This window comes from Phocoena phocoena, chromosome 1 (assembly GCF_963924675.1).
Source record: "Phocoena phocoena chromosome 1, mPhoPho1.1, whole genome shotgun sequence".
In the NCBI taxonomy this organism is placed as follows: Eukaryota; Metazoa; Chordata; class Mammalia; order Artiodactyla; family Phocoenidae; genus Phocoena; species Phocoena phocoena.
The window spans coordinates 177,274,367-177,301,820 of record NC_089219.1 but is presented as its reverse complement, the minus strand read 5'-3'; the positions used below and the strand labels follow the sequence as shown (position 1 = coordinate 177,301,820).

Below are 27,454 nucleotides of genomic sequence, written 5' to 3'. Positions count from 1 at the left end.
AGCTGTGTTTTCTAAATATGTTCAAGAAGGAACCAGAATCAGAACTAGAACCATCAATAATCTAATGTTTTGCCCTTTGTGACTTTTATTGGTACTTCATATAACAGTTTATTATTTCATAGGAAAAGATAATATTTCTTTATATTGGATTTTGAGGAATTAAATTTTTTACACTGGCTATATCAGCTTCCTCTCCAAAGTCATACACACCTCACCAGCATTCTGGATTTCATCATCTATTTATTGCATTCATCATTTTGAAATCGAGCAGGACCCTATGGGGCCCTCCTGCGTACAAAAGCCCTTCTGTGTCCCCAATTTCTTGTTTGTAGGAAAAAGGTTTCAACCTGCTAGACCTTCCTTGAGTTCCAAAGGGTAGATTCAAACAGTTACTAGTTAGAGGAGTGAGGGAATGCAGAAACAAAGTAAAGGCAGTCAAGAAACAGTAGTGTAGCAATGGGACAGGGTCCTGGTTCTCCCTCAAGGGATACACATAACAAAATATTTTTGAGTTCTACAAGAACTAAGGCCCCCACGCTGGTGGAGGATGGTAACTTCAGGCTGAACCCAAGATTCCTGGAACACCACCCTGTTACCTCGCCACCAACCAATCAGAAGAAAATCACACACCCTACTGCCTTCACTCCAAATTTTGCTCATGAAAACTCTCCCCTGAAAACCATCAGGGAGTTCAGGTCTTTTGAGCATGAGCCACCCATTCTCCTTGCTTGGCCCTTGCAATAAATCTTTCTCTGCTCCAAACTCTGGCATTTTGGTTTGTTTGGCCTCACTGTGCATCTGACCAGGAACTTGGTTTCGACAACAAGGTACGTTTGTCTATACTGGTAATTATTTTTTTTTTAAACTGTAGAAACCTTTGTTGAAAGAGAATCATTTGTTAAATGAATGTGGTGGGAAAGAAATGTCGTGAATTTCCATTTGTCTTTTTTTTCCAACATAATATCTCTACCATAAGCAACACCTAGATTTCCTTTTGGGGACTTAACTTGCCTTGTTTCCAGTAACGTACACAGATAGAGAAAGAGAAACCTAGAATATGCTTCCTTCTAAAAAGGAGGTATGCTGCAGTTCAGATTATTGCTGCTTCATATATTAAAAGAAACCCCAAGGATAAAGCAGTACACTTTTTACCTGTGTCAGTGATATTTTACTCTTTGGAGAATTCTGACATTTTGAGGAAGTAATTCAAGTTCAGTCATTTGGTGTAAAAGTTCTCTCTCTCTCTCTCTCTCTCCCTCTCTCTCTCTCCCTCCCTCCCTCCCTCCCTCCCTCCCTCCCTCCCTCCCCCTCTATCTTTAGAGATCTGATATCATTGGAAGTAACAAGTGCTTCCAAACACTCTAGTGGCCTCCAGTTATTCAACAAATGTAGTCTATCATCCTTACAATCACTGTCCTGGTTGTTGAGCCATGGAATTAAGACTTTTTACTGCTGAGGAGCTCACAACTGAGGAAATATATAGAAAGCCAAACAGAGAGTTTAAAATTCCAGTACTGTCAGTAGTGGTATACATATTAAGAGAACATACAGGAAGTACACACACTTGATCTTGAGGTAGACAGAGAAAGCTTGCTCAAAGTCAGTCTATTGAAAAATATGTTTGCTATAGCTTGGAGTATTTAGGAAAGTGTCAAATATTGCTGTATATGCTGAAAAGTATTGTGTGTTTGATAATGAAAGAGTTTTAAGTGTGTTATATTTGAAATTTTATTTGTAAAGAAAAGTTGTCTATCAGTCCTGATGGCTTGCTGGATGTGGAATGAGAAGGAAGACTCCCTAGGCTTGAGGGTGGATTTTGGTAAAATTATCTGTGGAGAAGTCTGTGAGGAACAGGTGTCAATAGCAGTAAAGATGATCAGTTTAGTCTTAAATGAGATGCATATGAACAGTCAGGTGGAGGTGTTCACCAAAACTTTGGAAATACGTATCTGCAACTCGTGAGAGATGTCAAAGTTGAAGATGTAGATTCTGATGTAGTCAATATAGAGGTAGTATCTGTAAGAGCATTTCCACATAGGTTCCCAGAAGGAGAAGATAAGAATAACTGTGGGTCTTCAAATCCATAAAAGCTAAATGAAATTGCTGGAGAATATATCATAGTAGCTAACAATGTAAAAAATTGATTATGATAAAATATAATAGCCAGTCATTTTTAAAAATCAATAAACCTGGAAGAGGAAACAATCAAAAAGAGTTCTGAACATCATGTAATGAATTTAAAAGTAGGAGTCACTCATGACCTTCAAGGAGGCAATATTAGTGAAGTGGTGAGTGACAAGTTAGATTGCTCTATTTTGAGGTTGGCATGAAACAAGAGTAGAGACAATAAGTACAATACATACTTCGTTGAAGTAGGTTCATCCTGAAAAGTAGAAAGAAGGACATCTTAGACTAAAGAGAAGCTTCAAGGCAGCAGTGGTTGTAATTGGCAGTGTGTTTGGTGAATAGGAAACAGACTCTCCTGACTTTTGCTGATCTCCCTAGAGCTCTGTATGAATTTGCTAGGTCTGCCATAACAAGAGTACCACAAACTAAGTGGCTTAAACAGGAGAAATTTATCTCACGTTTCTGGAAGCTACAAGCCTGAGATCGAGGTGTTGGCAGAGTCGGTTCCTTTTGAGGGCTGTGAGAAAGAATCTAGCTTCTGGTGGTTTGCTGGCAATCTTTGCTTTCCTTGGTGTATAGAAGAATCACCTAGATTTCTGCTTTCTTCTCCATATGGCATTCTGTCTCTGTGTGCTTTTGTGTCCCAGTTTACCCTTTTTATAAGGACACTTGTCATATTAAAGTAGGGATCTAACCTATTTCAGTATGACCTCATCTTACCTGTTTACATCTGCAGTGACCCTGTTTTCAAATATTAGCAACATTCTGAGGTATTGGGGGATTAGGACTTTAAATTTTGGGGGGGACACAGTTCAACCCATATGTGGAATGGTTACACCGTGGTTAATCCTTAGGATTGATAGTGAAAGTTTAAGATTAATATTGATCCTATTTGTGAATTTATCTTGATCCTGTATTTCCTTAAGTAATCTTAACTTCTTGCCCTACTCCTTTCTATAGAAGTAAAGTGAGTTGTGTTTTAATCAGGTGAGTGTTCTTGACTTTGGGCATTTGCTTCTCTTTCTTCTTTCTCTTCTGTCTGGACATAGAGACTGTAGGGTGTCATTAGATCCATTTGACTCCTGCTCTAAGTGGCCTCACCTAACCTAGCTCTGTCAGTAAACTAGCTGTTGATTGCAGTTTTATGTCTCAACTTAAATTTATGTCTGATCTAAATTTCTAAAGCATATGGAATAGAACAAGGTGTGGATCCAGTGGAGTTTTCTTAATGCTCCAACCCTTGTCTCTCTTCTCTTTCCTTCTCTTCAGCATGCTACTTGCTGCTCTTGGTTTATTTAAATTGTATAGTAAGGTGCTCATTGTGGATATCGTCTTACTAAAAAAAAAAAAAGTTTACTATTCGTGATAGACTTTTCACATCTCTGCATTATAGTATAAATCTTTGTCTATTTGAAGTACATTTTTTTGGTGCAAGTTGACCATTTCATTCATTTATTCATTCCTCTATTCATTTCTGAAGCTATTCATTGGGCCCTTTTATTATTTGTAATTCTCTTGGCTGTGTACTCCTGAGAAAGTCTCTAACTTCTGTGTCTAGGAGGAAAGCCACCTATTTGCCTTCCTGTACCTTGGAACCTGAGGCACATGTGCATAATCTAAGGGTGGCTGATTAGATGTATCTCCTGGGACTTTGAATCTGAAGAAATGGATTCAAATGAACAGAGTGAAGAGTTGCTTCCAGAAATGACTGGAGAGGCAGCGATGTCCATCTCCATGGGTGGCAGGGCCAGCAGTAACAGGGGAAGCATCCTGAGGTTGGTGCCAACAGTGTCAGTGACACCAAGTTCAGGTGCCAGTTGTGCACGGTGTTGGCAGCAGGCAGCCATGCCAACCCAGGACTGATTTTGGGGGGCATGATTTTGGCTCTGATCTGGCTGCACAGCTTCCCTTTCTTGGGCCCTAACCTCCCAACTCTCCCAGAAATTCTATAAACAACTTAAAATTCAATCAGTATTTTTCATTCTGGCTTAAATTAGGCAGGCTTGTCTTTGTTGTTCGTAATTTAGCACTATGATTAATATGTGATACTACTGATGATATGAGTGTAATGTGTTAGCTGCTGAAGAAATCAGAGTCATGATCATAGCGAGTTAATATCCAAAGACTTCCCTCAAGGAGCGTTTGTTAGAGTTCCCTTATTCTTAGTCAATATAAAGAAAATCTGTAATTTGCTGAGTACACATTTATAAGGTTTGGAGAGAAAATATATGTCTGCTTAACTAGATCAAGAGATTTTAACAGGATTTTGCAGATGAGGATTTTCTGAAGGGCCAGAGAGGAGTTTCTACACATCACTGAAAAAATTTCAGTGATGGATTCTTAGAGTAGAAGTGATCCTTAAGAGGCCATCTAATCCAAATTTCTTCCTGATTCATGGAACTTAAGAAAATATTTTCATGCTCAAATTGTTGCAGGCTGGTATAATTACCAGGGTTAAGGCCTATTACTCTTTGTTTTTTTTATCGGCACAGACTTGCCTCCATATATCACAATTATAGAAATATTCCAGGCTAGCCCAGCTGGCAGCAGGGCAGTGCTTCACTGGGCAGACATCTGAGTGTGTAACAGCGACTTCAGTAGCTTAACTGCACTTTCATGCTTCATTGTTGTTTTCACATATCTGTGGTTTTGATCACTGTAAGTGTAATGTATATTTATAGAAATCATGATAAAAGGAAGTTCAACTAACCACTCCTCTTCATCTCACAGTTGACATAATAAACTGGATCAAGATTTTCTTGACTAGTCACAGCATTCATATTAGTTAAAGGTTAGAGATGAAGACAGATTCAGTTGTATCGGCAAGTGAGAATGTATCTTTTTCTCTTAATCTTCAAAATTTCTACATTACCTTTGGGCTGTTATAGCGAAAATATGTCTGGTTTTGATCCGTGAACTGGTTTTCTAGCAGTTACGGGTGTCAGGGAGGAAGAAATTTTCCTCTGACTTTCTAAGTTCTTCTGGTTGGCCTAAAAATTAAATTGACATGAGACAGATTAACAGGAGAAAGTCAAAGAAAAGTTTAATAACATATGTACATGCTTTTGGAGGAAATAGTGAATTCATCAATGGTAATATTATTTTGTTTCATTTGCAAGAAGAAACTTTTTGAACAAGAAAGTTATCCTCAGGTGATAACTGCACACCTGGGTAACTCTTGTCTCCCTTGGAATGCTCAGTGCTTTAGCACTTCTAGGCCATTAGTTTCAGAACAGTCTTTCACATTCTAATGGACACTGTAGGAATAACCTCAGTGGCTATCTTTTTAAACTAATAAAACTACAATTGCTTGAGTGGGAGCTTATTACTGTGCGAGTTTCTCTGGTAGGCACTTTTTATACATATTACTTCCTTTAAAGATTGTTAGCTAGTTCAGGTACTTATTTTTCAAATTAGGTTTAGTCAAACTCAAATTCTATCCCTTCATCATTTCTACTAGTTTTCCCATTTTCTGTTCTGTCCATTACCTTTATCATTAGAAATTTAAACATAAATCGTGAGCAAGAATGGAAGCTACTCTTTTGAAATGTCACAAAATAAAATCAACCTTGTCACTCACATATCTGGCATCTGAATGTGTGCTTTTTAGTTTCTAGAACAGTATCACTCCACATAGATAGAGTACAGGGCAGCACAGTATTAACATCTCTGGATATAAATACATTATATGTACATTTCAGTCCCAGTTTGCTTGAGATTATCAACTGAAGAAGTCACTTAACTCTCAATTTGAAGAGGTTTCCCTGAAAAATAATATGATTCGAATAAATGATTTCCAATGTCCTTTCTGCCACTAACATCCATAATTCCACGACCCCCAAAGATGTACATCCAGCCCCAACCCATCTTCCATATTCCAGTTGCATTTATCCAAGTGCCCATTTGGTGTCTTCACTTGAGAAACTCATAAGCATTTCAAGTTGCAACAAGATCTAAACCAAACAGAGCTTCTTTCTTTCAAGATCCAACCTACGATTTTGAAATTGATCTTTGATAGAACCACTTGCCTTATAAAACAAGCAAGAATTGGAAATATCCTGAGACTTCTCCCATACTTGGAGCATCAAGTCCATTACCAAACCCTCTCTAATCAGTTCCAAACTCTCCCTCAAATCTACTCCATTCACTTCTTTCCATTCTCATTTTCTATGCCTCAATTCAGGGAGTATTTCCCCACCAAGTTCACCACTAGAGTTTCCTAGTCCATCTAGTTTTCCCTGTGCCATGTCTTCCTGCCCATTTCCATAGTGTCACTAAGAGCAAGTCTCTCCTCTAGCATTTATACAGTCTTTATCAATCTCTCCATAAAGAGCCTGCAATTTTTCTGTGGTACATAATATTGATTCCTGTGAAATCATACATTTTTCAGCAACCTCCCTACACTAGTTAACGTATTCTTTGCTTTTGTTTGTTCGTTCTATGCCTAGGAGTTCCTCCCCACCCCTCACTTCTTCACCTGCGTGATTCCTACACAGCCTTCAAGATACAGCACAGAAATAGCCTCTCTGGGGAGAGTTAGGCTATATTAAACGTTCTTCTGAATCCTCATAGAATCCTATGCGTGTCTCCACTGGTGTCCTTGTCACACTGCATTTGTTTATTTACTAAACTGTCTTCATTCTTGATTTTCAGAGTTCTTGAGATCAGGGATTGCATCTTCATCCCTGTCATCCCAGTGCTTATTAGCACATGGTAATTTCTCAATAAAAATACACTGTTTTAAAATGACAACTCAGTGGATATGCTCAAGATCTTAAAGGAGGTGGAAATGAGAACAGCATACTATTGAGTTATTTAGCGTCCAGAAAGCTGAATACAAAACCTGACCCACTCTACCACACTGATGGGCTTCAGCCCTTCCTCTCACTGATTACTATGATCAACTCTGCAAAACACAAAAACAGTTACTTGAGGGCTTGAGAACAAGAACAAAAGCAGGTGCATTGTGTAGGAAAGTTAAAAAAATGTTTTTTTAGTTTTTCTCAAGGTCACGTTTCAGAAATAGGTCCCCGTCAGGAAGCCACGCCCTGCCAGAGGTAAAATGCTGACAAAAGTCGTGCCATCCCTTGGGCCAGAGGAACCAGGAAAGAGAACCCCTATAGGCTGAAAAATGATGGTAGAGGGAGAGAAGCAGATAAGGAGAATCCCTAATTCTGTGTATGAAACACCCTCATAAATTCTGGACTAACCTCTGATCTACACGTGCATGGGTCAGATCAAGCCAGTGTAGCAAAGGCTTGGAGAACTGAACTGAGATTGCTTCCAACCCACATAAAAGGCAACATAGAACTTCCAGTGTAAGACTAACAGGGTTGATTGCCCTCTGAAACAAAAACCGCGGTATTTTGCAGTTTACAGCTGAACCCAGAGTATATATAATATTATGTTTGTACAAGGTCAAATCAGAATTACTCAACTTTGAAAGAACCAGGGAAATGTAATTTATTTTCCAAAAGAAAGACAATAAAAAAGATGTCAGCTGCAAGATATCCCAGATGTTGAAATTATCAGATAAAGATTTTAAAGCAGATCTTAAAATTTTGCACCATGAGGTAAACGAAGTCAATTGAAGTAAATGAAGAGATAGAAAATATAAGACTATAAAAGGCTATTTGTTTTCTCTTAAGTTCCATAAGTTTCCAGATTTATTAGTGTGTATTTGTTCACTGTGTTCTTTTATTAAGCTATTAATCTTTTGTTGAGTTTGCAGTTATTTCTCTTTTATATTCAAAAGTTTATTTGCATGCTTTCATTTATTTTATCACTCTGCAGAGATTTGGCTGAATTACTTTTTTCCCCTAAAACACTATTGTTTTTGTTTTAATTTTTGTTAGTCTTTTCTATTGACTTTTCTTCTGGTTATTATTGTTTATATTACTGACCTCTACTCTTATAGTTATTATTTTCTTCCCTCTGTCTCCCTTGGGTTTGCTCTCTTGATCTTTCATCAACTTTTAAAATCAAATATTTTGATAATTCTTATAATTTGTCTTGTTTTTGCCTAAATATACGTAAACTTATTTCCTTTTTAGTCCTACTTTATTGTCCATACCCTGTACTTTTGAAATGTAGTGTTTTCATTTTCATTTGGTCCTAAGTGTTTTTGACTAATTTTATAATTTTATTTATAAGACAAATAATATGTTTAATAGCAGGATATACATCAACATATAAGTATATATTTCTATTTTACCTTTACATAATTTATATATAATTTAAATGTACACTCATATTTAATGATTTCAATTGTTATCATCAGCAAACAAAATTTCTAAGTTGTTGATTTTGTCTAATTTGTTGCAATTTCATTTTGGATATTACATGCACAATTTTGTTTGTTTTCCAAATATGCTCAATATGAGTATGTGTTTCTTTGAGATGTAAAGTATATGTGTATGCATGCGTGTGCGCACACACATATATTTCAAGGTAATTGGTGGTGCTCTTCAAATTTTCTCTACCCACAGTTATTTTTTCTGCCAGTTTGATACGTTTCTCAAATGAATATGAGTATGTTAGAGTACGATTTACTGACATCGATTTTTCTTATAGTTCCACTGTTTTATATTTCTTTAATATGTTTATTATATCTATTTATTTATTGTTTCTTTTACCTATTTGATGCAATCTCTCTTTTTTTTTTCCTTACTTTTTGGCCGCACTGCACAGCATGTGGGATATTAGTTCCTGGACCAGGGTTAGAACCCATGCCACCTGCAGTGGAAGCTCAGAGTCTTAACTGCTGTACTACCAGGGAAGTCCCCATCTCTCTTTTTCTTTGTTTTACACATACTGTTTAATTTCCCTTCTCTCTGAAGCTTTCATTTTTTGTATTTTTATTTCTTTTTTATTTCTTTTTTTTTTTTTTTTTTTGCGGTACTCGCGCCTCTCACCGTTGTGGCCTCTCCCATTGCGGAGCACAGGCTCCAGACATGCAGGCTCAGTGGCCATGGCTCACGGGCCTAGCTGCTCCACGGCATGTGGGATCTTCCCGGACCGGGGCACGAACCCGTGTCCCCTGCATCGGCAGGCGGACTCTCAACCACTGTGCCACCAGGGAAGCCCTTTATTTCTTATTTTTAATGCTCATATGTTCTCTTAATTTATCTCTTCCAAAATAAAGCATTGCTGGATGGCTTTTTATAATGTGAGCGTCTGTCTTTTTGATTCATGAGTTTAACTCAACTATATTGAAACTATTATTATATTAGGACTTATTTTTGCAAATTACATTTTCTATTTATCACATTTTTTCTTTTCTCTTCCAGTAGCTGTATTAACATTTTATGCTTTTTTAAAAGTTACACATTTTACACTTATATGCAGACATATTTTGTCTTTTTCTTTTTCAATTTAATAAGCTCATAAATACCCGTATCTTTTCCCTGAATATAATGCTCTTTTCTCCTTATACATCATTCTCTTCTGTTTTCACCCAGTTGTGTTGATATTATTTGCAGTTTAGTTCTGATTGTAATAGATGTTTATTTTGTTTGTTGGGCTTTGTTTTATTTTTCTATATGACAGTAAACCTCATTAAACTAAATACTAAAGTATTAAAGTAAATATTAAATTTACTTTAATATTTGATAAATATTACTTTACTTTAAAAATTAATAAGTATTACTTTAATATTTAATATTGTAATATATCTCATAGAATCCCCCTTGATTTATTTTCTTGCTTGAGTTGTTCTTCTGAGAATAAATTTGAAGATGGTCTTTCAGTGGAATGGAAGTTATAGGATTGCACATTCCAAGGTGGTCGTCAGTATCCACGTATGATTATTAAGCGAAAAGTTCTACAGACAGTGCATCCCTGGAGAACATGCCGTTTCGCTCTTCCATGTAAATGACAATTTGGGCTGAGTATAAAATTGTACCAAGTTTGAACTTCGCTATTAACACTTTAAAAAGATTCTTCTTTCATCCAGTATTCGAATGTTCAGTGTCAATTTAATTCTAGTGGGTTTTTTGGTTTGTTTTTTGTTTATAGAATGCATAGTCTTTTTAGGAAGCTTTTTTATATATAATTGTTTAATTTTTTAAAATTTTAAAGTGGTTTTGAGATTATGTTGTAGTTGGGCCATTTTCTTGGTCATTATTTTTTCAATGCTTTTTTCCCCCCTCTCTACTTTTTTGTGTCTGGAACTTCAGGTATAAAGGTACTGATAAACCTACTACTAAGTTCCCCATGTCTTAATTTTTCTTTTGCATTGCCAGTTACTTTTATCCATTTTATTTTCTTTTGAGGAGTTTCTTAAGATGATTTTCTGCTATATATATTCTGCTCTTTTTCCAAGCTACTAATTTTTAAAATTCAAGTATCATCTATTCCACAGATGTCGCTGTTTCTGCTTACTGTTCCCATTCTTTGCCTTTAATGTTTTTAGGGTATTTTAGACCTATTTATTATATTTTTTGTGTCTCAGTTACACTAATTCTGTTTCATGTGGTATAAACTATTCAGTTTGTAGTTTTATATGCATTTCTGTTCATTGAATTTCTTGTTATTCCTGGCCATAAGCTCCATTTCAGCTATCTTAGATAGCTGTGGAGGAGAGAGAGGCTGAAGTCTGGGTTTAGCTTCTGTTCCTGGCGTTCAAGGGAAGAGTTTGGAGAATATGCTTCAGGGCAAAGAGACCTCTACCACCTATTGAACATGACCTTGCAGGTGACCTTGCCCTTTAAAACATTCTCTAGGCTTCATGCTTGGGTGTTGTTCTTTTCCAGAAGTCTCTAATTCTAGCCCAGTCTGTGAGGGAGTGGGGTAGGAAAAGTGTCGTTTCGTCTTTCTAGGTATATTTTGTCAGTTCTCATTCTAGACAGCTTGGTCTTTGATCCCAGCCAGATGTGAGCTGACTGTTGCTCTTCTGACTCCAGTAGCCGTGTGGTGGATAGTGGCACACCCAGGGCTGTGTGGAGGTGAGAAAAGAACATGCAGGTTTTCTCCCAGCTTCAGCTCTGCACCAGGAACCAGACTCTTCTACTCAGAACCATCTACTGACCCTCTTCTTTTCTACCCCAACATTCACCTCAGACTAACTCTTCTGTTTTCTTAGCGGTTTCTCAGTTTTATATTAGTTTCACAGATCCACCAGACTGTCTGATTTTCATAACCAAAAGAGGGCAGACACCCATGCATTCAGTCTTTTCAGGAATCATTAGCAAGTCACAAAAACAGATCTTACACAAAATACGTGTATACATTTTGGAAATAACATTTTCATGAAGGCTCAATGTTGCTTAAGAAAGAGTTTTAGCAATAAATTTATCAAGCATTATAAATGAGAAGAATGAGATTGTTCAATAGCTACAATAGAATTTATGAGCATCTAAGTAAAACACTTAAGGTCTGCATTTGTATCATTATTTAATGAATTTCTCCTTGTTTTATGTTTGGCTCCAAGGCAAATAGTCTACTTTAGGTAAAATCATGACTTTAGGTACAAAGGAAGCTAAAAAAGATTGCTCAGTAAACTTTTCAACTCAGTGGCTCAATGACAGTGGTAACAGCTTTTGCAATTAGTTTAGGCTCTTTGTTTCTTGAGGCAACTGTAAAACCTACAGCCACGTATTCACTTTTCAGTGAAATTGGTACACATCATAAAAATTGTAGTTGAGTTAATTGGTGCATTGGCTGACAGATTCAGCAAAGAGGCCAGACCCTGAGCCATGCAGTTATTGCTTAAACTGCTCAGTTGTAACTATGTTGTCTAGGATCATTGAGAAGACTGTGCTTCCCCAAGGCTTATCTGAGGTACAAATTGAGGACTTTGGTATCCAGGGATGTCAGTCTGACACTTTTCATAAGCAACAAACACTCCAAATTACAAAAAATAAAAAGATATGCTCTACATGAAGATATTTTATAAATACCAAGTAATGACGTTATGTTACTCAGAAACTTTCCGGTATCCGGATGGATAAAAAGTCAAGGATGATATAAAATCTATCTATTTTTTAAATTTAAATTTTTTGTTCTAATGTTTATTATAGCCTAATATTTTAAAGTTCAAGAAATTTGACTCTTTTTCCTCATTTGACCCCAAAGACCTTCTCATCCGTTCAGTGGAAAGAAACTTTGAACTCATTTTCAAAAGTTGTCTATTTTGAGTTCTCTTGTAAAAAAAGGATTCCTGGTGTGTCTGTTTAGAAAACACTTTTTCAAAGGACAACAAATGCCTTAGGATAATTATTCTTAAATGTGGATGCTTCCCCTTCAGAGAGCATGAATAGAGGCAGTGAAGAGTGACTCACTCATTTTCAGTCATCTACAGCAAGTGAAAGAGAATATTTCTCTAAGTGTACTCAGGATATTAAACATTAAAAAAAATTAGAAGTGCCTTAGAACTAAGTAGATTTTTTTAAGTAAACCTGAACCCTCAAGTTTTTCAAACAACTGATAGCTCCATGATACAGTGTATTTTTCAATTTCAGGGCATTGGCCACTAGACATATAGGCATTTAAAATGCTGTTCTGTTAACTAACTGTATGTAGAAGAAGAACAGTGGTAAGTCATTGAGCATAGCCTTAAATGAATTCTAAGTCTACATCCAGGCTCTTGTGGAATAACATTACTCTCTTCCTGATTTATTAGATTGATTCAAACATACATGTTTTTAGCTGTGTAAGGACCCTAGAATTTTTAGCTTTCCTGGGAGATTTTGACCTGTCATATTTAGAAACTGGAGGTGGATGTACAGTGAAACTAATGAAGCTTAAGCTTTAACACCCTTCGCCCTTTAGTGCCTTTAGAAGAGACAGCAATGTGTTCATATGGTCTTATGTATGTTAAATTTTTGCAAAGTAAGATATTTTTACTGTATTCAGTCAGGACCACGGTATATTTCAACTTCAGCTTCTCCTCTGCCACAATTTCCCTCCTGTTGGGTGACCCTGGAATGTCTTAAGCATTTGTGGAATGTGGCTAAGGAGAAGTTGATTTGGGCATAAATCTAAGTTCACTGTTATCTCTTTTCTGATTGAAATAAGTATCTGCAATTATTCTTTATTTTTATAATGTATTTTTTTTTATTAAAGGGAATCCCCAAACTGTCAGTGCTTTGGGTCCCCAAATCCTGAATCCACTGCAGTAAAAACTCTCATAGTAATGCTGAGGACAATGTAAATCCTTTAGGCTCCTTGCAGTTTTCATTGTGACCTGGTTTCATTTCTAGTCTCTATAAACTATTACACTTCTGCCACTAGTGAGTTGTATTTCACCTGGGCTACACAGGTCTCCCTACACTGTGCTGGACACACAAGGTACATTTTCTAAAGAAGACAATCTCATCCTGTCACTTTCAAATCTCTATTTTCCGTACCCCAAGCATAATGTCCAAAGTCCTCACTATAACTTACAAGATAATGGATATTTTCTCTCTCCCCTGCTCAATCCCATTCCCTCCTCCACCCAATTGTTGTTCTCTCTGTGCTCTATAATAACCACTTCTTAGAAACGAGCCCTCAGGTCGGGCCACATTGTCCAAACTATAACCCCTTTCCAACTCACTTAGAGTAGGGTTGGATTTGGGATAGGCATCTGATCCCTTGGGAATTTCCACTTGCAGTAACCTGGATTTGGGGAAAAGGGCCTCTTGTCAAACTCTGCTGAGTCTCTGAAATATGAGTAATGGTATAGATGTGGGGCTGGGAAAGCAATGTTTCCACTACATGTGGGAAAAAAAAGAAAAAAAGAGCAAAAGAGCAACCACAGGAAAGACTGAAACAGAGATGCTGAATGAAGCAGAGATAAAACACCATTGTGGTCCAAAGACATAGAGAATCAGCTCATGATGGCTTGCCTAGGATAGATTCCATTCACTCATAGGACCTGGCTACCTTCCCCCTCTTGGATTCTGTTAGATACCTCTGGATACTTATCACATATGCCTCTTTCTTTGTTAGACCTAAGTGGATTTCTTTTACTCATAATAAATAATTCTCACAAAATTGAACTACACTGAGTTCCCATTACACTCCCCTGTTCTCTTGCCTTCACACCTCTGCACAATCTTTTACTTATAACGTCTGCCTGGAGTTCTCTCCCTCCTCTTCAGGCACTGTCTCCACATCTTACCAAAATAACCCCTTAATCACATTTTTGAACTTACCTTTGAAAACGTCTGTCCTGGTAAGTCTTCCCCAGATACTCTATAGACTGAGTTAAAAATCTGTCACACCCCCTTTTTTGTTGTTGTCTGTTATTCCAAATGGTGATAAATTTGAGAATAAAAACTTGTGTTGTGCACAGTCATATTTGTTAACACCCACATAGTGCTTGATATAGTGGATAGACCCTAATTAATATTGGTTAAGGAAGGAAAGAAGAAATGGGGGTGAAGGAAGGGAGGAGAATAGGAAAGAAATAAAGAAGACCAAAAAAAAAAAAAAAACCAAAAACAGTAAGATGAAAGTAAATGAAGTGGTTCATTAACTTTCAAAAATCACATCAAGAAATGGCCAAGTTGAGGTTTCAACTCAGCTTAATCTGATCTTCCAAATAGATTCTTTCTTATACATAACCTGCTTCACTTTCTACCATAAGACTTAGCATGTAGAAGGTAATACATAAATGTTAGTTGACCTTAACTTGTTTGCCGGTTATTGATAAATATGGTAGCTCAGTGTAAAAATCGTCTTTTATTCATCAATTCATTCATTTATTGTAAATGTACTTTGCGCTAGGCACTGAGGAAGTGTAGGAGGATACAGAAACATATGGTCTATTGTAGTGAAAATAACAGCAATTACACAATAAGGATGGTATGTACATTTTTTATATGCTTATTTGCATCTGTATATCTTCTTTGGTGAGGTGTCTGTTTAGATATATATATATTAATAAATTTATTTATTTATTTGGCTGCATTGGGTCTTTGTTGCTGCACGCAGCCTTCCTCTAGTTGCGGTGAGCGGGGGCTACTCTTTGTTGCAGAGCACAGACTCTAGGCACATGGGCTCAGTAGTTGTGGCGCACAGACTTAGTTTCTCCACGGCATGTGGGATATTCCCGGACCAGGGCTTGAACTTGTGTCTCCTGCATTGGCGGCGGATTCTTAACCACTGCATCACCAGGGAAGTCCCAGTGTGTACATCTTTAACTCATTTTGTAAACAGATTTTTGATTATTAAATGAAAAATGTAAGTTACTTCCTGAGGGGCATTCTTGGCTCTGTAATGCACAAATTAGGTTATGTATACTTTGTACATTACAAAATAAATAAATAAATAAGTAAATAAATAAATAAAACATTACCAAATAAGGCATTACCATGGTGTCACTTAACATAGATAATCGATGCAGAAAAATATGCTCCAAGGAGTGTGAAGTTGGCTACACATTCCCCATTTAGTAGCAACAAGTATGCAAAAGAATATATTTGTTTTCATGGAAAATCCTTAAATAAAGCAGACAGGCAGTATGTGAGATCTACAAGTGTTAATCAGTAATAAGGAAATAAATAAATAGGGGCCGAAAACCTACTTTTTTCAACCCTCTGCTTGTTTTGTTATATAGCCTATCTCTAGTTCTCCAAATACTTTTAAGGAATTTATTAGGGTTCCCTGGAAACAGACTCTTGTGATGGAGATTTGAGTGTAAAAGGTTTACTGGGGAGAGCTTTAGGAGAAATTCCCTGTAGGGGTGTGAGGGTCCAAGATTCAGCAGAGGGAGAAGCTGAACAGCAATTCATTTTAAAAGGGCATCAGTTGATCCCACAGGGAGCTTTGAACCTGGATGGTCATGTAAATTAATCTTAGGTACCATAGGAAATATGTAGGAAATTGATTGAGAGACTAATAAGGACCAGACCTTTGTATGTCCTGCATCACTATAAGCAAGTTGCCCCAATGAGTGGGCATAACTGGGGGTGGGGCAATAGCCTTCCACAGAGGGCAGTTCTCAGGGAGGACATTATTTTCTGCTAGGGGTATCTAAATAATTTGAAGTGCAATTACCTGGATGATTCTATTAACTTTTTACTTCAGTTGGGTAATGTGTCTCTCATTAAAGTACCAGCAAATGTCATTTTAAAATATGTAGATATCTGTATGAGTATTTTTGAAATACTGTAAAATGTTTTTTCATGTTAAAAGTTTCAGGGAGATAGCAACTTTAGCTCATTTCAGCACCCCCCTACACACACACACACACACACTTTTTTCTTCTTTTTCTCTATCAAGGCTTGCCTATCACCTCTTAACCAAAGGGCACCAATTTTAATGAACTAATCAGCACAATAATTTGTTATCCTGATTTCAAAATACAGTTGACCCTTGAACAACGTGGATTTGAACATCCCAGGTCCACTTATACACAGATATTTTTCAGTAATAAATACTACAGTACTACACAGTCCTTGATTGGTTGAATCTGCGGGTGCAGAGGAACCCTGGATAAGGAAGACCTATAAATGCCCATAAATTATATGGGGATTAACACCCCCTCCCGAGTCGTTCAAGGGTCAACTGTACTGAATTTAATCTACTTAAATTAGATAAATTTGCCTAATAACTTGACTTTTAACTTGTCAGTCAGGATTGGTAACAATGGTGTCTAAATCACTCCAAATGAGAGGGTATTTTTTCTGCAAAATGTCTTCTGACTGTGTTACTCTCAATTAGTTGTCTCTAACTACAGAACTCAGGAGGCATCAGTGATAACCTAAGAAAGTAAATCTGTGTAAGAATAATTTACCAGATGACTTTCTTCTCAGATCGCTGTCAGTAGTTACGTTTGTCTGTAAAACCCCAAAATGTGCATAGAGGAGATGAAGGTCGTGAATCATAAACATCCTATATATACATAGTAATGAGTGAACGGTACTTTTGGTAATTCAAAGTTTCATTATCTGCATCATTTTTGCTAATTGCATGGTTTATATCTTGCCCATAAAATTATAAAAGTTACTAGTTTTCCATTATATACCAATATGTGAAGTATACTGCACAAATGGATTTTAGATTCCTGTTTGCCAGAGGAGCTTCATTAAGCATCAAACACAAAGGAAATGGCACAGGTAAACATGAATCCATTCTTCATTTTTGCTTCTTGGAGACATTTTATTTTTGGAGACAGTCTCCTTAATTAACATTTGTTTGTCCTAAAATTTTTGTCAGGTTTTATAATGTCATGCTTCTTAAGGTCAAGCTCATGTTTGGAAATATGTACTTGGGGAAAAATATGGCACTTTTGTCATCCTTATATTTCCAGAACCTAGTGGGGTGCCTCGCTTTCAGTAGCTGTTTATTGAAGGTGAAAGAAATTAGCTAAGTGATAACAGGCCAACTAATTGAGTGTCTGTGTACCAAGTTAATTATAGTGTTTATAGTTATGAACACTATAATGTTATACTCACCCTTGAAAAACCATATGTGGATGTAACTTATTTTATTAACTATGTGTATATAAAATAATACTTGTTTATATAATTTCTTATAAAGTGTGGATATTTAATTGCATAAATAGGATTAAATGTAGGGCCCATGCATATTATTAAAATGCTCTAGAAGAAATAAATTACCTTACAAACTTAAATTTCTAGCTGTATTACTTGGCATATGTTTCTGCATCTTTAAACATACTGATAACTAGCATGGCTGGTTGAATCTTGGAACAAAGCTCTAAAAATAGTTGACATTTTGCTGTTTCCATAGTAACAAGAAAATGGCTTCATACTCTAGCACTGCTCCCACAGAGCTTAATGTTCTCTCTAGATTGGCTATACACTATACTGCTTCGTTATTGTCGTAAAAACCATCATTACTCTTTTCTTCATGTCTTTGATGTGTCCTATAACAACCTGATCACTAGTGTTAACAATCTGAATGTTTACCTGCTATGGTAAAGCAAACATTCCAGTTATTTTTCAAGAAACTGAGTTTTACCTCAAAGAGTGCTAAAACCAGACTGAGTTTTCACATGATGTGATTTGGACTGTCCTAGAAGGCTCCAGATAATATCTCCATTAGCCTGTGTCTAATATTTCACCAGTGGGAGATGATTCTTTTAGCTGAAATAATTTTCCACCTCTTTTAATGAACCAACCACTGCTAACTGTGTAGGGACCCCTAGTAAATCCCATAATGTTGAGTATAACTCTTTGTAGCATTCATACCAATTCCAGTATACCTTTTCCCCTAAAGAATTATAAACTTCATCAAAGTAAGGGGTTTGTCTGTCTTGTTTTGTAAGTAATCCTGTGTTGTGGGTACAGTGGGCACCTAATAGATGTTTTGATGAGTGAATGGTTAGATGAATAAAAATGTGTTTAATCTGGGAGAGGGAAAGTTAATTTTCAACATGGCATTTATACTTTTTAAGGTTAATTAAGTTCTAAAATATCTCTCTCTATCCCCTGACAACCCAGTGGTAGTTGTATACTGGTTGGTGATTTTGGTAGGTAGAATAACAGCTCCTCAAAGATGTCCAAGTTCCTATTCTAGGAACCTGTGAATATGTTAGGTTATATGGCAAAGGATAATTAAGGTAGCAGGTGGAATTCGGGTTGCTACTCAGCTGAACTTAAGTTAGGGAGGTAATCTTGAATTATCCTGTTGGGCCCTGCTATGGACTGAATGTATGTGCCTCTCACCCCCAAATTCATATGTTGAATCCTAATGCTCATTGTGATGGTGTTGAAGGGGGGCCTTTGGGAGGTGATTAAGGCATGAGGGCAGAGCCCTCATAATTGAGATTGGTGCCCTTATCAAAGAGGCCAAGAGAACTCCCTTGCCTCTTCTGCCAAGTGAAGCTACGGTGAAAGATTGCAAACTGCCAGGGCTTTGATCTTGGACTTCGCAGCATCCAGAACTGTGAGAAATAAATTACTGTTGTTTATAAGCTACCCAGTCTGTGGCATTTTGTTATAGTAGCCCAAACGGACTAGGCAGGCTCAGTATAATCACAAAGGACCTTAAAAGTGAAAGAGGGAGACATAAGAGAGAACAGGGAGGTGGCAGCATGAGAAACATTTGGCTGGATGGCACTGGCTGTGATGATGGAAGAAAGAGGACATAAGCCAAGGGAAGCAGGTGTCCTTGGAGCAGGAAGAGGCAAGGAAACAGACTGTTTGCTAGTGTTTCCAGAAGGAATGCTGCCCTGCTGACACCTTGTTTTTAGCTCAATAAGAGTTAATCTTCTGAGCTCTAGAATGGCAAGATGAGAAATTTGTGTTGTTCTAAGCCATTAAGTCTGTGATACAATTGTATCACAGACTTAATGGCTTAGAACAACACAAATTTCCATTAGCAAATGGAAACTAATATAATGGGGAACAAAAAGAATTTTCAATAATAAGAAGTTGACCTAGAAATAGAGGGCTAGATAACTTTGTTTATTGAGATTCTTTGATTATTCAGGGGATAACCTGATAATTTGGGAAGAAGAAACATAACTGCCTCTAGAGAAGTCAATTTCTGACATGAAACAAAATGAAAGTAAAATTTCTATTCTGTATTTAAGAAATTCTTTTTATTTATTACAATTTTTCATTAGAAAAAATCCAAGTAGAATAATTTTTATTACTAGATTTGAATGAGAAACAGGTTAAACTAATAAGGAAGCAATAAATGAGAAACCAAGTCACCAGTTTCATGCATTGTAAGCATATGATCAAAGTATTATTGTCCTGTTGATACAACCTATATTTGATGGATTGTTTTTGTGTGTGATAATGTACCACAATTCACCAACTTTACTCCACTGATTTAAAAGATATAAGACTTTACTGCTGGTATTGAAATAATATTTTATAAATATGTATTAACGATATATAAGGAATTTTTAATGTTTTTTAATTCAACTGTATTATAATTTTCATCTTCCTTTTATCAAGAATAGAATAATCACTCTATTTATAAGACTGTGTTCCACATTATTAAGAAAGAGACATTATAATATAATTGATTTTTATAGCCAGCTTAATCTTTTACACTTTGAGATCTATGAATGGCTTCTTGCTCTGGTAAGTGTGATGTTGGTGCATTTATTCAACATCATCTCTTGAATATCTATCATGTATACCCAATAAGGATCACAATTTCAAAGAGATAAATGCTTTTTTTATGGTTGTATGTCATGAAATGAGCAGTTGTGTGATACCAAAATATCATTTTGCTCAAATCTGACCCAGTCCAAACCTTCTGCACTTAAGTTATATTCACTTAGAATTTTCCCACCCAGATTTATTCTTTTGCAACATTTATTAAATGTCTGATTTTAAGTAGAGAAATGGCATGTTCTTTTATACACTTAAGAACCATAATGTTGGCTGATATATGGAGAATGGTTTGTAAGGAGGACCAGGAGCCCTAGAACAAAATAAAAGATGAGGTCGCATAAGAGCCTGTAGTAATGGGCCAGGTGAGTGAGAGGTTGGTTTGATTTAGGATAATTGTAGATTAGTTGGAAAGAACTGGGTGTATTCAAGAGATGTAGATATTTTTTAGAGTTAAATTTCACATGAAGTATAAATGGATATGATGAATAAAGCACATCAGGAACATGATCTAGTTTTTGGTATGAGCTACTGAATGGATGTATACTGAAAAGAAACAGATGAGTATAAAAGCAGGTTTGTTTGTGGAAGGTAGCTTATGTGGGAGTTCAATAATTCTGTTTTGAACATGGTAAGTCTGAGATGACTCTGGGTATTGAAGAAGAAATTTGGATAGACAAATCTGGAATTTCAGGGAGAGGTCCAGGGTGGAGACATTGATTTGATAGATGTAGATTTATAGATAGATGGTAGCTAAAGCTGTGGGCCCATGTGAGATTCCCGGGAGTGTGGGGGGTTATAGAGAGGACCTAGGGGACGCCAGCATTTGGAGTCTGAGCAGAAAACAGAATGACCAGCAGACAAGCCTGAGAAGAGAGTCTGCAAAGTAGAGGAAAACCAGGAGGAAGTGATAGAACAGAAGCCAAAAGAGGTAAACATTGGATTTGACATTGACAAAGACATACCCCATTGAGTGCAAACAAAATAAATAAACCAAAATATATTTCCATTAATTTGAATATTGATTAATATTGTTTTTACCTTAAGCTTTCCAATACTAAAGTAAATAAGCCACTTATATTTAAATATATAAGTATGTTATTATTTTTATAATATATTTTGCCATTAGGGTATCTTGGTCAGCTTTCTAAAATGTGTAATTTTTATCTAACAGATATTCACTCATTTGGCCAATTTCATGCACTTATTTTACATATTTGAAACCTAAAATTGTCATTATCCAAACACCTATTTCAGTGGACTTAGTCTATTATAAATTATTGGACAAATGCTTCATTATCTCCTTATGAATAGAAATCAATTGCTTTTACATCTATGTTTTATTTCAATTCAGTGAACAATTACTGAGTACATACTATTCTAGCTGCTGTTCTTGTTCCTGGTAATTGAGAAGATAGTAAGAGCTTATACTTTGTGAGAAGAATAGCAATCAATATTGAATTTGGCTAGAGTGACCAAAATAATAGCTGTTTAAAAAGATAGACATTTATCTCCCATTTATGGGAAAAAATATATCAAGGTAGTCCAAAGATGATAAATACAGTAATTATCCAGAACATAATTCCTTCTGTTGGTCATGTCACCTTTCTCTACACATGGCTTCCACTTTATGGTACCATTTGGTTCCAGTCTGCATATTCTCACTTTAGCAAGCGAAAAGTAGGTAGAGGACAGGATCAGTGCTGAGGACACTTCTTGGAAGTCAGAGCTTAATCACATGGCATGACCACCTATGATGTAAGCTGGAAGCCATAATGGCCACCTGAATATATGGGTTCCTCTTAACAAACCCACAAGGGCAGTTTTTCAGTGTAGACATTTGCATAAATAATTTTTACAAGAAAATTAATGATTTTCAAAAAAAATGTACAGAGTGCCAGGAGAATGCAAAAAAATGGAAGCTCACCCAACATGGATAGAACAAGAAAGATTTAATTTCACCTAATGTGAGTCTTACAGTGCATTTTGCAAAAGGGAGGGAAAGGTCTTTTAAAAATGAAAATAGAATGAACAACGGCACCCAAGATCAGTTACTTTATAATATCAGTTACTTTAGTAGGATATACGATTAGATGAGGTTTTTAAATGGAAAAATAAGTAACTTGAGATATGTGTAAGACTAGAGAACGAGGCAGCTCTCAGAAAGTGCTGTATGCTGCACTAAGGAACCTAGATGTCTTTGTTAAATTCAGGGCACTGTTAAAGGACTTTAAACAGGACTGACATCATGCAGATTGCATTTTGGCTAGATTACTTTGGCAGGATTGCAGAGCACAGATCTGAAGCAGAACCAAGTTGGAAGTAGAAACATAATTTAAATGAAAACAACACTTTGGAAAGATGATGAGAGTCTGACATAAGGAAAGATAGTAGGGAGTGTTGTGTAATAAAGAATTGTCTGGCCTTTGCCCCTGGTTTCTGAGAGGGAGTCTCAAAATTCTTGGAATTTCAAGAATGATTGGAGTGCCTTTGTTTTGCCTGGTAGTGCCCTCACACCAGTCCTGAGTTTATGTTAATGAGACTGGCTCAGGATAAGGTCTGACCACATTAGAAAGACCGAACCTAATTAGAGGCTTTTGAGCCACTTGATATCTGACTGACTTCTCGGAGGGAGGGGGCAGAAGACAGAGTTAACTAACAGGCCAATGATTCAATCAGGTGTGCCTGTGTAATGAAATCCCAATAAAACTCTAGACTGGGAGGCTTGGGTGAGCTTCCAGTTAACAGCACTCTGTGTGTATTGTTACACATCAGTGTAACTGGATGGTGATGTATTAGCGTTTGGGACCCACCCAGACCTCGCCCTATGCATCTCTTCTTTGTCTGGTCCTGATTTGTTTCCTTTTCTGATGTAATAAAAACTGTATTTTAAGTATAGCACATTCCTGAGTTCTGTGAGTCTTTCTAGTGAATTATTGAAACTCAGGGTAGTGGAACCCCTAAGTTTGATGCCCGTTTGTCAGAAGGGCAGGCTCCAGGCTTGTGTCTGAAGTGAGGGCAGTTTTATGGAGGACTGTGCTCTTAGTTTGTGAAGTTTGACCCAGCTCTGTGTATTTAGTGTCAGACTTGCATTGCAGGGAGCAAAAAAGGAAAAGGAAAGAGACTTTAGGTATTTCAGGTGATTGTTAAAGTTCCAAACAAAAGAAATTACAATTGTAGCCTAGGTTAAACATTAGCTGGATTTTATGTAAATTGGAGTTAAATGCTCACTGCAGAATATTTAAACATGTTTACTTCCATGCTGTGAGCCATTTCCTGTTTCAAGGAATACTCCATAGACAGCAGGACTTTGGTGTAACTGGTCCCTGCCCATTAAACATGCTTCTTTCTATTATTGAGACAAGCAATAATGCCCCAACCAATTTTCAAAATGTACGTATTTATTGAAAGCGACCGATTGAATGACATAGAGTGAGAAAAAAATCACTGTGGCCAAGGGAAAAATGCTGAAAAAATAATTACGCAAGCAGAGAAAAAAGAGGAAATGCAGATGCCTGAGAATAAACAGTGAAAATGGTAGATGAGAAACGAGAGGATAGTATGGAAGCCAAGGGAATTTGTTTAATGAACAGCAAACAAATGAAAAATTCAGAATGTTTTTTAAAAGAAAGATATAAAGGATTACAGGTGTCTTTTATATAGTAAGGCAGTTTTCACTAACAGGAGGAAAATTTTCTGACTTTATAGATTACCTTGCTATCTGTTTTTCAGGACTAATACGTTTTTTTGTTTTTAATATTTATTTATGTATTTGTCTGTGCTGGGTCCTAGTTATGACACACGGGATCTGTTAGTTGTGGCATGCGGGATCTAGTTCTCTGACCAGAGATCGAACCCGGGCCCCCTGCATTGGGAGCGTGGAGTCTTAACCACTAGACTACCAGGGAAATCCTAGGACTAATAAGTTTTGACTAATGTCTACGTATTTGGATAAAACTGAGAACTTCCACCTGGAAATTTACAAATCTAGGTATCTAAAAATCAAATGTTTGATGCAGCTAGCATAAAACATCTTGATTGTTCTTATATCTATCTTGGCTTTTTTTGTTAATATCTGAACTTCCAGATATATTATGATTTATGTGAGTAACTAGAATAAATGGATGATTGGACATACTCTTTTTTACTTTTCATTCAGATGTTTTGTCTACACTTATCCAAACTGTACATTTCCAAATAAAAGATGAGAATTCTGTTTCTCCATGTAAATGTGCAAAAATTGGGCAATATTAAGTTAAACTTTGCAATTTAATTTGTTAGCTCTGATTTAGAAATGTCTATGCATATTTCACTGCTCCTAATAAAAGGTGATACCTCAGCAACTATTTGTGACTTTTATAAACTTTAATTTACCTGCTAATTTTTTTCCTCAATTTTAACTAGGTGAGGAACAAATGAAAGGCAACTTTAAGCTCTCTCAGTTTTAATCAAAATTGAGGAAGATATGGCTTAGACATTAGGTTGAAAAGATTTTGGAAAGTGATACATAATATTACATATTCTCTGACTACTGCACAGTGTTCACTTAGAAAACTAGATTAACATGGCAGATTTTTTGGTAAGGGTTTGTAATTTTAAAGGATGATACTAAATAATATTATGACATGTGTTCACATGGGACAGAAGAATAATCCTTGTAATAATTGTCAGATAGACTGATTTATCTGTAGGCTTCATAATGAATTTGATGATATTCATCTACTATATATCAGTCTTCTGCATGGTTGGTTCCAATGTAAATTTAATAATTCTTTATTCAACTTACTAATATCTTTTCCCTTTTAACTTATATCTTATAGTAATATGCTACTATCTTACGCCCATAATTCACTCTTCAAAGAACACATTTTATTATAGAAAGGATTTTGCTTGCTTTTGTAGATGTAATTTTTAGTCTATAAATGAGTTTAAATTTTACTAAGTATATTTAGTATTATCTTTAATCTGCTACATCAGAAAACATATAATCAGGTAATTTGTGTGTATCATGAAGATTTTTAAAAGTTCATCTCCCTTACTTGTTCTCTACCTGATATATCCTTCAGGAATCCTAGCCAAAAAAAACCAACAAAAATGCATTTGACGAACTCCCTGTTAGTGTAATTTATTTGTAGATTCTCTTAAGAAAATTAACCTCCAGACAATAATCCAAACTTGTTCTTCTGAACAAACACATCATTTTTTTTTTTTTACTTGAGTTAGTAGTTTACTTTATCTTCTCATCCTACCCTTTGTACAACAACAGCAAAAAGCAAACACATTCATACATAGGCACAAACTGAGAGGGGGAGAGAGAGACAGAAAGCCAGTGGTTGTGGAAACATGCTTTCTGTGTGCTTTCTGTAAATTTGTTGTGTAATTACTACCCAGGCCTTGTCTCCTCTTTAAAGAATTACGTGGCATAATTTAATTTTCCTTGAAAGATGAACATTTCTTCTGACTCTTGATAAATATATTTTTGCATGATAAGGAAATACTGGGTTTCTTTTTTTTTTTTTTTTTGCGTTACGCGGGCCTCTCACCGTTGTGGCCTCTCCCGTTGCGGACCACAGGCTCTGGACACGCAGGCTCAGCGGCCATGGCTCACGGGCCTAGCCGCTCCGCGGCACGTGGGATCCTCCCAGACCAGGGCACAAACCCGTGTTCCCTGCATGAGCAGGCAGACTCTCAACCACCGCGCCACCAGGGAAGCCCAATACTGGGTTTCTGAGAATCTAAAATACAGATTTTACTTCATTGAAACCAGAATTCGGCTATCAGGAGAGTTCTTTTGAAGATCAAAATGGACTTACCATCAGAGTGAGATGGCCAATGAAAGCCCAGCCCAAATACTCCTTATGTCCATCTTTCCCCTGAGATAACAGTTTTTTAAAAACTCATTCACAGGCACATTGGCAATTTATAATGCATGGGGGCCGTAAAGATGAAACAGGATTGGGCCCTGCTCTCAAGGAGTTGAGTTTTGGCTAGTGTTGTTTCTGATCATGCCCAGCTAGTGTTTTATCAGCATCTCGTTTTTACCCCAGATTGATTGCCATGTTCAGCTCCAGGTACTGTTTTGATCTAAAGGACTTGTCAGACACCCCCTTCCCTACCACTGTCTGGTTGCCTGGTCATCTGAACAAATTCTAGCCTGGCTTTCTCCTCTGATCATTTGGCATTAGCACCTTTATCACTGACCACGTCCACACTCTGAATCCAGTCCTGATGAGGAGATTAGGCACCCTCTGTGCCTGGCTAGGTTAAATAACATCTGACATTTTTTTATTTTAGTTTTTGATTCCAGGTTTGGATGACACTATCTACAGTAGGGTAGGACAAAATCCTCATAATCACTGTGTACTTCCAGAGTAGATACTGACTTTATTGATTCAGCAATACTTAAGAGAAAGTTTATACCCATAATTCCACTTGACTTCCTTGTAACTGACAGTTTTTACTCATTTTCTACTTTTTAGATAAGGGTTCGATCAGCTTCCAAGCTAATTTTCAGAGGGTCTCAGAGAAGTTAAAGGAATGTGTTCTTGGAATGAAGTTCAGCACTTCCCAACCAATGGGTGAGAAATTAGACATTACCTGTCGGCTGAATGCCATGATCTCAAGTGGCCCATGTGGTCTCTTCTTCACAATAGTCGCCAGTTCCAGTGACCACATGACTGTATCCTCTCTCTGCTGCCTTCAAAATCTGTCCACTAGATAAACAGACACTTCTTCTTTCACACTAAACTTAAAACCACAAATCACTTATATTCTTTATCCTGAAAACTCATCTTTGTGGAATTAATGATGCAAAAGAATTTGAAAGTTATTTCATCTTACACTTCTGATTTGAATGGAGAATTATAACCTACTGAAAAGAAAGTATATAGTTCATCATATTGACTCAGGAGTTCTCATTTGTTTTCAACCTTCTATTTTCACTACAATAAAATTTATATTATTTTCGGCAGATTTCTCAGTTAGGTGAAAGTATACATCATTAATAGCAAATCACCAGAAATAAATTCCATGATTTTCTCATATAAAGTATTGAGTGTTCTAAACATGTAGCTTGTTTCAAAAAACGATTTTATAGAGGATATTTCAAATAGGAAATTATTCAAAATTTCATGAGTGCATGGGTTTGAAAAAATATGTGAAAGCTCGTTAAACATAGAGGTTAATTACAATTTGGCTTCTTTAATAGGAATCAGATAATTTAACAAATGTTTATGAATGAATATGACAGAGGAATTTGTCATGCATGTGGTAGCACGAATAAGAATAGGGATTGCTACAGTAGA

At 36.5% G+C, this 27,454-nt stretch overlaps 1 pseudogene; it reads right to left on the bottom strand.

Moving 5' to 3' along the window:
- Window positions 1–26,825, bottom strand: part of LOC136118665 (BCL2/adenovirus E1B 19 kDa protein-interacting protein 3-like) — a 64,051-nt pseudogene extending 37,226 nt beyond the window's left edge.
- Between the last annotated feature and the right edge of the window lie 629 nt (window positions 26,826–27,454).